The 13,320-nt window shown below is 31.6% G+C and overlaps 1 long non-coding RNA gene across 2 annotated transcripts; it reads left to right on the top strand.

The window, feature by feature from the left end:
* Positions 1-433: 433 nt before the first annotated feature.
* On the top strand, positions 434-9,002 carry LOC125204056 (uncharacterized). 2 transcript variants are annotated; one of them, XR_016135875.1, is made up of 6 exons: positions 434-1,554; positions 4,685-4,916; positions 5,945-6,025; positions 7,607-7,832; positions 7,921-7,980; positions 8,736-9,002. It is a non-coding gene; the product is annotated as an uncharacterized LOC125204056 (long non-coding RNA). The 2 variants fall into 2 exon arrangements; XR_007173480.2 differs by lacking the exon at positions 7,921-7,980 and having other exon boundaries at positions 445-1,554.
* The last annotated feature ends 4,318 nt before the right edge of the window (positions 9,003-13,320 follow it).

Below are 13,320 nucleotides of genomic sequence, written 5' to 3'. Positions count from 1 at the left end.
CCCCAGCCCCCTATTGGCATTGTGGATGTTCTTATCAAGGCTAAAAAGCTGGCCCTAAGTATATACTCCTTCCATTCAATAGTAACAGGGGCCTTTTTCTATTTACGTCTGTTCCACATTAATAGAGTCATTTTCCATTTTAGTAAAAGTCAACACATTTTTTCCACATCTACTTTACTCTCTCTTACTTTTTTTTCTCTTCATCTCTCTACATTTTTCATTTTCCACTTTATTCTCTCTTTACTTAACTCACCTAACACAATTTTTCTTAATCTCCGTGCCGAAATTTTTTGTCTCCATTGCTATGGAGTGGAGGGAGTATTTACTAGTCAAGAAAGAATATTCCCTCACCTTTTCACACTATCCAAAATCGACGCCCCTTTTTAGATCCGATCTCTCTCTCGACCGTCTCTTCTTTCCGGCTGTTCTTCTTCATCTTCTTCTCGAGTTAAGAGTAGTGGTGACCGATTGTTGTTGTGATTGTGCGTGTTTACGGATGAGACGCGTTTTTTCTAGTCTCTCGCCGGATTTCCTTCGTTGTGTAACGCGTTTTTTTCTAGTCTCTCACCGGATTTCCTTCGTTGTATAACGCGTTTTTTCTAGTCTCTCGCCGGACTTCCTTCGTTTTGTGACGCGTTTTTTTGTTTTTTTCTGTCTCTCGCCGGATTTCCTTCGTTGTATAACGCGTTTGTTTCTAGTCTCTCGCCGGAGTTCCTCGGTGGTGTGAGCGACGTGTGTGTCCGGCGGCGTCGGCGTAGCCCCGAGGCGTGATCATTAGTGGTAGTGAACGGCGGTTGTTTCGGTAAAGCAACGGTAGATCCACCGAGATCTGCTCTTGTAACCACCGTCGGTGAGCTTGCGGTTCTATTTTCGTGCTGATGTTAAATCTCGGTTCTATTTCGTGTTTGTCGTGCACTTGCTCGGACTCTGCTTTCCGAAGGCTGCAACGTGCAGATCTTCAACTCGTACAGACTTGATTGAACTCGTTCAGATCTGCAACTCACCGTGCTAACTCAGCAGAACTCGCCGGGTTGTCTCGGCAGATCTGACGTAGTAGTCAATAAACTAAAATTACATAAAGCTGCACTACTCAATAAATGGTTCAAGGATCATTTCGAAATTATCCTACGCGATTATTTATGGATCGATGAAATTTGTTCAAATTATGGATAAAATTTAAGTAAGTCTGAAAAATTCTCATACTGTAGGCAAATTCAAGTGGTAGGTTTTTGCATAAATGCGTATTTAATTGAAACTCTTTATCGTAGTTCACTCATTTTTTATCCCGTATATAGACGAACCTAAAACCCAGTGAGAACGTGACACATAACCAACTTAATGTAAATGATAATTTTCCATGGCCCCACCAATGACCGATCTAACGCTCTCAATTATATAAGCACGCACCCAATTTCACTGCAATTTCATATCTTCTTCTACATTCCATTTCCACCACATCCCAACGCTGGCGAGATGAGCCCACAATCATTCGGTTGGCTCCGCCGCTGGTCTCCGACGGCTCTCTTTTACAGACAGTGTATTCATTGGTTACAGGTGTGTGTCGATTTGTCATATTAATTTTGAATAGGAAGTCTATATGTTCGTATAATATGCTGATTGCTTCTTCTCTAGCCGTCAGAATATATTGTTTCGTGACCTAAGAGTACTCCCTTTATTCCGGCTAAGATGACACATATTTTGGTCAGCATGGAATTTTTTAAAAGTTATTGATTAATTTGTTTAATTGAAAAGACAAAAGATAGATCTAAGCATTAAATAGAGGGGGAAAAAAAAAAATATTTTAATAAGAGCTAGAAAATTTTCAAAATCAGAAATTTCATTATTTTAGTTGGGATAAGTTAAAAATAAATAGTTATTTTAACTGGGACAAAGTTTAGTGATCAGGATAACAATTGGTGGTTCGAAATATAATTAAATAAAGGAGGTACAACTGTAACCAAAAAATAGAAGTAGCCTAGTGGTAATACATTCAACTATCAAAACCTAAGACCCAGGTTCGACTGCTCCTAGCTGCATTTCTATTTTAACATGTACAATGTTGGTTTAATTTGTGCACGCTTTTATTTACATCTCTTTGATAACAGTTTAAATATAATAATTTATTACTCCCTCCATCCCATAAAAGTTGAGTCGTATTCTTTTTTAGTCCGTCCCAACAAAGTTGAGTCATTTCCTTTTTTAACAAAAGACAAAACATCTAATCACTCTTATTTTATTCCATCATTTACTTTACTCTCTCTTATATTTCTTACTTTTTTTATCTCTCTTATTTATTTAATATAAATTCTTAACCTCCGTGTCTAAAAGTTTTGTCTCAACTTTTATGGGACGGAGGGAGTATTTTTTTCTAAAATAATTTATTATTCATACTCTCATTTGTTTGCTACACAATAAATAAAATATGTATGTTATAAACATTATTTATGGTTTCTAATTATGGATAAATTTGAAATTATATTCATTTTATTTTATTTTAATATATTAGAAACTCTTTCTAAACTAAAATAAATTCCCTATTACTATTATATCTAAGAATCTTCATTTTAAATAATAAAAAATTTCAAAGTAATTGTTTATCGTACCTTATTTAAATTTCCTGGATTCGCGACTAATATCTAACCAGCCAATTTGTGTTATAATAGTAGTAAGGGTTGTGCGTCTAACCTGCCAATTGTTATTGTAATAGTAGAGAGATATGCGTTTTTCAATGTTTACTAGATCTAAATCTGTGTTTAATGAGTTTGCTTTTAAACTAAATCGTTTTATTACAATAATATTTATATTTGGTCTGTGATATTTAATGGATTTGGAAAAAAGGAAAAAACAGGAGTAGGAGTATAGTTATATAGTACTAGTAATATACTCCATACTTCCTCGAGCATGTAGTGTGGAGTTATTTTTTCATTTTGGTACGTTCCATAAGTGTTGCATTTTTTGTTCTCTTTTACTTTACTCTATCTTACTTTATTCACTCTTATTTTATTCTTCTATTCATTTCTCTATCTTTTCCATTTTTTACTTTATTTTGCATTTATTTAACTCAGGCAATACAATATTTTTAAATTATGGGACGAAAATAAATTACTCTACTACAGTGGAATAAAGGGAATATATATTTGCTGCACATCTAACTCGGTAATTTTAGGACATGAACCCCATAATTCACTAACACTACTTCTGCTACATTTTCTTTTTATCTCTCTTACTTTATCTATTTTTCTTTCTCTCTCTTACTTTATCAATTTTTACTTCATACTTTACCAATTGTCCATTAAAATTTTTCAAAAGTTTTTATTTTTTAAATGTACTAATATAAAATAGTACTACAAAATTCTTTCAAAAATAGTTACTAAGCTTTTATTCCTCCAAATTCTCCCCACATTTACTTGTTTCCAAATTCATATTTTTACTATCCCAATAATTATTTTAGTGTATTATTCAAAATTGATTTCATAAACTGTAACTATGGTATGATTTAGTAATTGACGATTTAAAATATTTTGTTGTGCAAACGCGCGGACGTTTGTAGTAGTAATTGGCCATTCTTTAAAAAGTAACGTGGTTGTGCACCTCCGAATTTTACTTTCTTCCAAATTTGTATGATTTTTCATATCTGAACAATTTCTTTTTTTTTTTTCGGGAAATTGGTCCCTAATATCATAAACTTTGTTCAGATTTTGGTTTTTTCCATGAATTTTCAAATTGGTATAATAAATCATGAACTTTCAGATTGGTTTGGTATTTTCCCGATAATCCAAGATTTTTTTAGGAAATTCTCTAAAATGTGTTCCTAGCGTTTGTGAAAGAGAAAAATAAGGTTTTGTGTTTTAATTTTTGTAGCGTAGCGTCACAAATGTGTGTTTCTAATTAAATTCTTCGTGTTTTTATTAAATTTATTTTGTTTTCTTTATTTTTAGAGTTTTGTTTTGTCAAATAAAAATAGTATTGTGTTTAATATTCCAAATAGTTATGCCAACATGACATGCCATGCCACTTATAAGAATGCTGCTAAATAGAATTCAAAATGCTATATAAATTAGCCGGATTTTATACTTGATCCGACGTGGGAAATACCAAACCAATCTGAAAGTTCATGATTTATGATACTAATTTAAAAATTTATGGGAGAAACCAAAATCTGGGCAAAGTTTATGATATTAGGGACCAATTTTCCTTTCTTTTATTATTCTATTAACAATCGTTGGTAGACAAATTGATTTCTTAAAAGTGGTTGTTTGGAAAGAAATTACTACTATGACTCTTTTATAGTACTACTAGTATAATAAAATTAAACTAGCACCTGGTTTGGTGGAGTGAAAGTGAGATTTTTCATACCCTTCGTATATTATGTTTTATTATTAATTTCTGTTATTACAATTATTGGGAGACAGCTGTATGACATTAACTGCAACTTGTGCATTGTTGGATAAGTGATCAAGGCCAACAATTCTTTAAATGATGCAATGTTTTTTGGTTTGTCATGTAGCATTTTTTTAAGAAAATGTGATGAGGCTGAAATGGTGTACTAGTTGTCTGGCTTCTCATTTTGCATTTCTTGCTCTTTAAGCATTTGGATATGTCCATTTTACCCACTCAGCTTTTAAATTTAAATAAAATAAAACTTTAACTTATGTATTTTCATTTCTCTTTCTTGTGTTCCTAGTCGGAGGCAATACTACGCACTAAGTAAATGCTCAACTACAGTCGCCGGTCTTCAATGTGGGGAGCGAATTGAACGACTGAAAACAGAGGGCTAATTTAGTAATTGTCTGATTTTTAATTGAGGAAGTCAGATATATATCTGGGCATTTTGCAAAGTTATGGTAACTGCACGTCTGCACATTTCAGCTTTAAACCAGCGGGCCGATGCCCAATACTCGGGACACTCAGAAACGGTAATATCCAATCCAGACATGAAAAGATCTATTTAACACTCAGTCCTTGTTGGGCCTAAATGACAAACCAAACACACCCTTATAAAATGTTAATAATAATAATGTGGTTTTGCTCCTCCAATTTCCTCAAATTTAATTGCTTACATAATTTTACTACTGCAATGATTTTTCATATTTTGCATACTCATTTTTATAAAAATAATACTCTTTCTTATTTTAACATTTCTCCAATTTAGCTACTATACTACTATTTTATTATCATTCTTTTATAAAATGAGTGTGGAAAAGTGACTGATACTCCTAATAGTAAACATGGAGAGTACTGTATTATTTGATTATTTGTAAAATTATTAATTTCTGAATTTGCTTTTCAAGTAAAGCTATATGAAAGGATAAAAATACCACGATTTATAAACCAAGCGCAAATTTGTAAAGAGAATGGTTTCAGATCTGCCCTTTTATTACTACTTCAGTCAAAAAAAAAAATATATGTACATTTTCTATTTTCATTTGTCCTAAAAAAGTATGTTCATTTCATTTTTAAATAATTATCTTAGTAGTACAAAATTATTTATATTGGGGGTGTGTTATAACGATAACTCATTTATGTGATAACCTAATAACTCTATCATTTTATGGGTTAAAAGTATCATTTTTACTAAAAATGATATTTATACATGATAAAATGATACTTTTAATCCATAAAATAATATTTTGTTCTATAAAATGATACTTTTCGTCCATAAAATGAGGGTTATTAGGTTATCACCATAATTATAGGTCACATCCCTATATATATATATATATATATATATATATATATATATATATATATATATAATTATGCTTTTTTCCACCGAATATCCCCAAATTTACTTGCATCCAATTCTTTATGATTATTCATATTATTATGTCATGAACTGCAATAAGAGTAAACACTAATTAACAATTTTTTATAAGAACAAAGATAAGTAGGGTTTTATAGTTTATTGTCCATGCAATATTCAAATTTTGGTTTTGGGTAATAGGCTAGAAGATGTGAGATTCAAATCCGGTGGAGTGATGAAAGGAGCAAACCTTCGTCTACAAAAAAAATCTGCAATGAAAAGGTATTAATCTAATTCCTATGAGCATGCCTATCAGATTTGTTGCATGTCTATTTGCGTCCTAGTGTAGATTAATTTCATGAATTAACATATAATTTTCAGAAGTCATCCTATGATATAACTATATAATCACCTATATCAATTTAAATTTACAATTATATTAGCTAGGATTTTTATGTTTACAATTATGTTTTGAGCATTTAAATTTAAATTTTCATTTAATACTTGAATAATTACAGTTTATTTTCCACAATATACGTTCATTATGTTCTAGCTAGTAATAGTTATATACTTCATTGATATATATGGACCAAAGATATCATTTATTTTATTTTTAAAATATAAAATTATTTTAAATTTGATATAATTTGAAATATTCTAAGAATGGATTTTGTTACTAGTATAGACTTAGATGCTTGATGGAAGTATAAATCATACTCCATGAAATTGGTGGTTGGTAAGGGTGAGAAAGATATTATACTTGTGTTTCGAAATAAAGGAGTACTAAATACTATTATATTTGGACACCAACTTGAAAAATCTGCACGTGCATGCAGCTTAACATATACGCTACATATCTTCTAGATCATTATTTTACAGACAACACTGCGCATGTAAAATCTTAAATTTTTTATAGCAATATTACAACATTGTAATTCTATATTGATACTTTACTTTAGTTAATTATATAGTGACGGTTACTAAACAAAAAAGAATGTAATCTATCATGTTTTTGACGGCTAATAAACATAAACTATAGTATAATTATTTCAAGTCAAGCTTAAACTCATAATAAAATTTGTCATGGATTTTTCATATCATTTCTTTTTTATTGCTATAGGATAATATTACTAATAATAAACCTAATTTGTAATATAAATCAGTTGACTAACATATTGAATTTAACATTTAGGAGTATTATGTATATGTACAAGCTATAGACATTTATCATTCTTTAGTAGGAATGATATACATTCTGATATTTATTTATTCGTGAATGTGAACAAAAGTTGGTATTGAAGAACCATGTGATGAAAGTTGTTTGTATTAGGCATAGTATATCATTAATTTGTGCACAAATATGCTTATTCATTAATTGATTCACTATCACTTGAGCAAAAACTCACTTTGTCTATAGAATAATAGAAACGTGGTAACATAACTTAGTATGTCTGCCCAACCTTTAATTATCTATTACTACTTGCATGAGCAAAAATTCTCTTGTCTATGAACACTGCCAATAAAAATATGGAAACATATATGTATACAATATACATGCATATAAACACATATAGTGCGAAACCTGTGGATGGAATTCAGCACCAGTTGGACAAAACAGCTGTCAAAAATGTTTATTATCCAATTTATTTATCCACATTAGCTTATTTCTGCCCTATTTCTTTTGTTTTAATTAAAGTAAAAGATAATAATAATAATAATAAACCATATCAAATTTTGTGTATAAATAAATCAAAGTTGAGTGTTCACTCACTCCTCTCGATCATCTCCACATCCCAATTCAGATTTCGCTTCTCACATATTCCCAATTTTTGCTCACCCCTTGTTTTCTTCTACTTAACTCAGGAGTTGCAATGAAATCCATCTGGGTGATATTGGGGGTGATTGTGCATCTACTGATTCTCTCACAATGCATGAGGCATCCAAATGGTATTTCTATCTCCGATCAGAGGAAGCCCTTATTTTCTCAATCGAATCCGGCTGCACCGCCGCCGATGGAGACAGTATTTGAACCGGAATCTGATCCCCCGCCAAGGCAACCTCCTCCCTCTTGCCGGCCTTTTTGTTGATGGTAAGCCAATCTTTTTCGAATATTTTTATTTTTACTTCATCGTCTCAATTAATCATACATTTCTTGGATTTTGCTGCATTATCTGAAGAGATTCTGTGAGTGGTAGTGAAGCAAATCCCAAGATGTAGTGATGATTGGAGATGAAAAGGTGGAATTCAAAATTGTTCCTTTTTTTAAGTTTTCTTTTCTGCGGCGGCGTATTATACTACGTGTCTGAATATTCCTTTTCTTTTATTGTGAATTACTGATATTCAAAGGATGGGAAAAGGAATTTAGGTAAAATTAAAGCATGCATAGATTTGGGTATAACACTCCCAATTCCGGTGTTCACTGATGCAGATTTGAGTAAATTTTCCATATTATTTTAATTGTGCATTTTATACTTTAAAAGGTACTTTAACATAACTGCCACTAATGAATTAATAAATGTGGAGAGAGAATGGGAGGAAATGAAATTCAGCAGGGTATAATTGTAAAGTGTGGACACAAAACAAGACAAGATTCATAAATCACGTCTAGGAAGAGAAATGAATTATGCCCATAACATAAAGCAACAGTCCGGGCCTCCGTTTAATTCTAGCGTTGTGCAGTTTTAAATCAAAGTCACTGAACACATCTAATTGTCCGCTTTTAATCCATATCTTGCTATATCTAAGTCACTGAACAAGTACTACTACATCTGTTGCACATTTCTTGGATTTGCTCCAAGATCTAGCTAGTGATGATTGGAGATGAATTGTTCCCTTTCGAAATACTCTTTCTGCTGTATAAGTATATATGTATGTGTCTCTTTGAATGTATATTATTTCTTTTATTTGATGGTGAATCTGAAGAGGAATTTAGGGTTTATCTGTTGCACATGCATTGAAGTAGTATTTATGATTAATTCATGTCTTGGTGCAGAGTTTTGAAGGTGTAAGAGAGCAGCAGATATACGGGTTGGAAGGAAAACAAGAAATCAAGAGGAAGATACACACACAAAACAAGATACTATATAGGTTTCTCTTTCATACTTGTATGGATGCAAGATTTGTGATGCTTTGTTTATTTAATGTTATTTGAGGAGTAGCATTTATCGAATAAAGGGATACTGTAACTCCTCATTCTTAATTACTTCATCATCTGTCAAATATTAATACAAAAGAGTCTTGGCAAGAATTTTTGCTGAAATTCGTCTCCTTTAATTAGTTTTGATGTTTCAAATGATTATATTCAACTGACTCGTTTCCACTAGCTGTAGTCATTTCAACAACTGGAAATAAAGATTTGTTTCCATCATTTCCAAGTTCTAACTAGATCTCTCTCTCCTCTAATAATCCTCTCCATCATTTCTAGTCAAATTTGTCAAGCAAAACTCAATCTTCAACCTTATCATAACACAGGAGTTCAATAAACTGACTTTATTGTACTGCTTATTCGAATATTCTGAGTTCCTATAAGCATTGAGACACCCTGGATTTAGGAGTAATCATGTTTTGTTTTTTTCATTATTTTGGTCGTATTATATATGGTCAGCCATAAAAGGTTATCTAAAGATAGGAGTATGAATTTTAGGTTTGAAGCCAAATAAAGAAATGAAATTCCACGGTTGTCAAACAAAAACCTTTGCACACCTCTCTCAATGTCGTCGATTTTTTATGTTATTATAATTTTAGAATCATTCATTTTTATTTTTATATTAGCACTGTATAATGTGTACTTAAACTAATTTCCAATTTTTTTTTATTTACACTGTATATTTAATAAATAATCAATTTCCAGTTGAATTTATTGCTATTATGTATAATAGCATAATAATGTAGTTCAGTTGGGATCAATTAATACTTTCCCTACTCCACACCACACAAACATAAAATATAATGGTGGGCCTCTCACTTATCAGTGGGGATCACCTAATACTTATCCTACACCATCCCCTATTTCACCCCCTTGCAAATATAAAATATAATGGTGGGCCCGTTACTTATGTTTGTGAGAGATGGAGTATGTGAGATGGTGTGGGATAAATATTAGGTGATCCCCACTGCTCACCTAATATTTATCCTACACCATCTCACCTAATAATTTCCCTACTCCATTTCTCACAAACATAAGTGAGCAGGTGCTCACTTATGTTTGTGAGGGATGAAGTAGGAAAATTATTAGGTGATCCCAACTGAAATAAGTTGTGACATGCCGATTTATCTCGTAGTACTAATTAATTATATTTTAGATTTAATTATGCAATTAGAGTTATCCACTGATTTTATAGTTAATTAAATTATTTTGAATTCAAATTTAATTGAATTATTTTGACTTCGAATGTAATTGAGATTCAGTTGAATATTAGAATTCTCAGTCAAATTTGAATGATTGATTGAAAATGAAAGGTTTTAGTTGACTTTATATCCAGCTTATGACTGTAATTGACATTTGATTAATCTGACCAGTTGAATATTTCAACGATTTTATATACAACTTGGACAACTGATTTTGAATTTCATTAAATTTGTATCAATCTATTGTAGTATATCATTTCGTTTCATATAACTGCGTTCATAATTTAATCCAAATAAGTTATAGTTTTATAAGCTTTCTATAATTCTATTTATCTATTGAATTTCAAAATTTAATTTATGGAGTACTTAATAATTACATAGTTCCAATTGATCATAGATTAAATTAAGAATTATAGAGAATTTAAGAACAGGAATTAAAAAGAAAATAACTACAATTACATAGTCCGTGACACTTCTACGGTAAAAAATATCACATTTTATAATTTAGATTAAAAATAAAGAAATAAGTGTTATGTACCCTCTTCGTCTTGTCCAAAACTTAATTCTTATCACAATAAAAAGCTATATCGATGAGATGTAGCCAATTTCTAGAAATTATGATAAATTGTCCCCTAGAGTATATAAGGTCAAATTGAAATAAAAAGTCTAAGAGATATCCAATATATAGGAAATCTAAACATCTCCGTAGTTCAACTCCCTTAATACGATTCTGAAAGGATCAAGAAAACGATAAAATTACAAAAATTATAATCTAAGGCTCGGTAAATATCTTTAGAAAGTTAATAGTAATGTGAGTATGTGACTCCAAATTTCCCACACATAACTTGCTTTCAAAATTTTTGTGATTTTCACACTATGTATTTCTAATTACCTAAATGCTCTAAATTATTTGCTTTCAGTTTTTTTATTATGAATTTTCATATTATATAATTTCTTATTTCTGCTCCGTGCCAAATCATAATCATCTTATATTGGTTCTTTTCCCTTGTCGTAGTCGCGAACCAAACCGGGACTCTTGTTCTCACAAAAGGCATGTATGATGAATGAGAAGCTTTTTCCCTAGTCCTGAAATTAATGTTTTTAGGATACCATGTTAATTTCTTTCTGCTTTGGTACATATGTTTGACTTGATTATAGTTAACAGAATTAGAAATTTAAATACTTCGGTGATAAATTCTTTTTTTTAAAATACTCAATTGTTCTTTACGTGTAACATCATTACAAAAATTGTAACCGAGCATCATTTTCTCGTGTCCAAAACTCACAAAAAATAAATACTGTGCCGAACCACGTCTCGTAAATATATACTAAGTACAATTCAAATAGCACTATTTTATGTTTCGTAAAATCGTGCTGACTGGTCAATCAAATTTTGTCCTTTTTTCTGGTGAGATTTCGTTATTTGGTAACTTATTCAGATGAATTTTCATTGAAGATCAAGTTTTCATATTTGCAAGTAAAATCGTGGTGCAACATAGGACTGGGCTATAATATTATTAAAGGGCCCATATGATTCAGCTTTGGGTTGTAATAATTTATATAAATTGGGAAAAGGCCCAAGTGGTGAAGCCCAATAGAGTAATAGGGAATTTTGTTTGTGTTTTATTACTTGCGTATCTATTGGATTTCGTCTCAAAACGGGCTGAAATTTGCAATCTGATCCCAAATGCTCGCGACTCACTGTCCCAAGATGTTTAAAACTGTGGTTGATTTATCGACAGGCTGTAGCACAGTTGGCAAAGTGAAACTGTGAAGACCTTAATGTTACGGGTCAAACCCAGCCACCCGCCGGTAGACTTTCAGTCTTAATCCGCAAACTCGGTAGACCAGGATTAGTCGGATTCCGCCGAAGACTTGTTCGAAACACTTGTGGTCAAACTAAAAAAAAAAAACTGTGGTTGATTTTGTATAACTAAAATTTGTCATTATTTTTTTTTTCTATTTTTGAGTTAATCATTTTTTTTTCTAAAGATTGCCTTTTCACATGAGAACATGAATATGTACTGATGAGATTAATATGAAAATGATCATGAATATGGGAATGAAAGTGCACATGGATAAGATATGAAAATGAGCATAATTATATAATATGATGTAAAAATAGATATGCATGGTATGAATTCGGCCAAGCTAAGAGACATTTATTTGCAATTAGTTAACAATTCAAGATAGGAGATATATAGCGGGAACAAGAAACATTGTATACAAGCAAAGCTGGGTTGCTTTTAGTATAAAAATCTAACACTCTTCTCTAATAATATTTATTTTTATATGGGTTATAAATAATTTGGGATAATTTGGGAGTAATAAATTATTAAGATAACTAATATATGGGTTATACATATTGAGACATAAAAAGTGGGACACTGGATTTGAACCAGATCCAAATACCCACGTGATTTCTATTCTCATTCTTTGATCTCTATCGGATTTTGATCTTCTTTTCCCTTTCTTTTAATTTTTTTATGGGTAATTAAAGGAAATCATACCGTGTATATCAAACTTACATGATGTGAATTCAAACCAAACAAGTTTGGTATGGATTAACTGAATTCATACCATCCATATCGAACCTCAGCGCGATCGACGTTGTCACTGTGCGCAAATTTTGAATGCACGATACGACTTTGGCCACTTAATACCATGCATACCAAACATGCGCGCAATCGGCATTGACAGTACGCCCGCAAGTTAGGTATGCATGGTATGAATTCGGTTAAGACTAGGACATATTCATTTGCAATTAGTGAACAATTGAGAGAGGAGATAGATAGCGGAAACAAGAAACATTGTATACAAGCAAAATTGGCTTGCTTCCCGTATAAAAATCTAACACTATTAATAAGTGTTATTAAGATAACTAATTTAGGGGCATGGGCGGACACACAGGTAACTAAGGAGGGGCTTAAGCCCTTCCCCAACTAATTTTTTTTATTATTTTAGTTACTTTATTCATTGATAAGAAAAAGAAAAAATATAAATGGGGGTTGGATTGATGATAAAATAGAACTTTGGGTCGCGAACATTAATTCGATTTGACCCAGTATTCCATTTCATTTCGAGCCGTCCCACATATTCCATTTCGAGCCGTCCTAGGTAATTTGACCCAGTATTCCATTTCGAGCCGTCCCACATAATTTGTCTCATTTCACTTTCGAGCCGTCCCATATAATTTGACCCAGTATTCCATATTCCACTAACTCATTCTT

This window comes from Salvia hispanica, chromosome 2 (assembly GCF_029641045.1).
Source record: "Salvia hispanica isolate PSC_SH4W2 chromosome 2, Shi_PSC_v1, whole genome shotgun sequence".
Classification (NCBI taxonomy): Eukaryota; Viridiplantae; Streptophyta; class Magnoliopsida; order Lamiales; family Lamiaceae; genus Salvia; species Salvia hispanica.
Note: the sequence above shows the minus strand (reverse complement) of the source record. Positions and strands in the feature narration are given on the sequence as shown.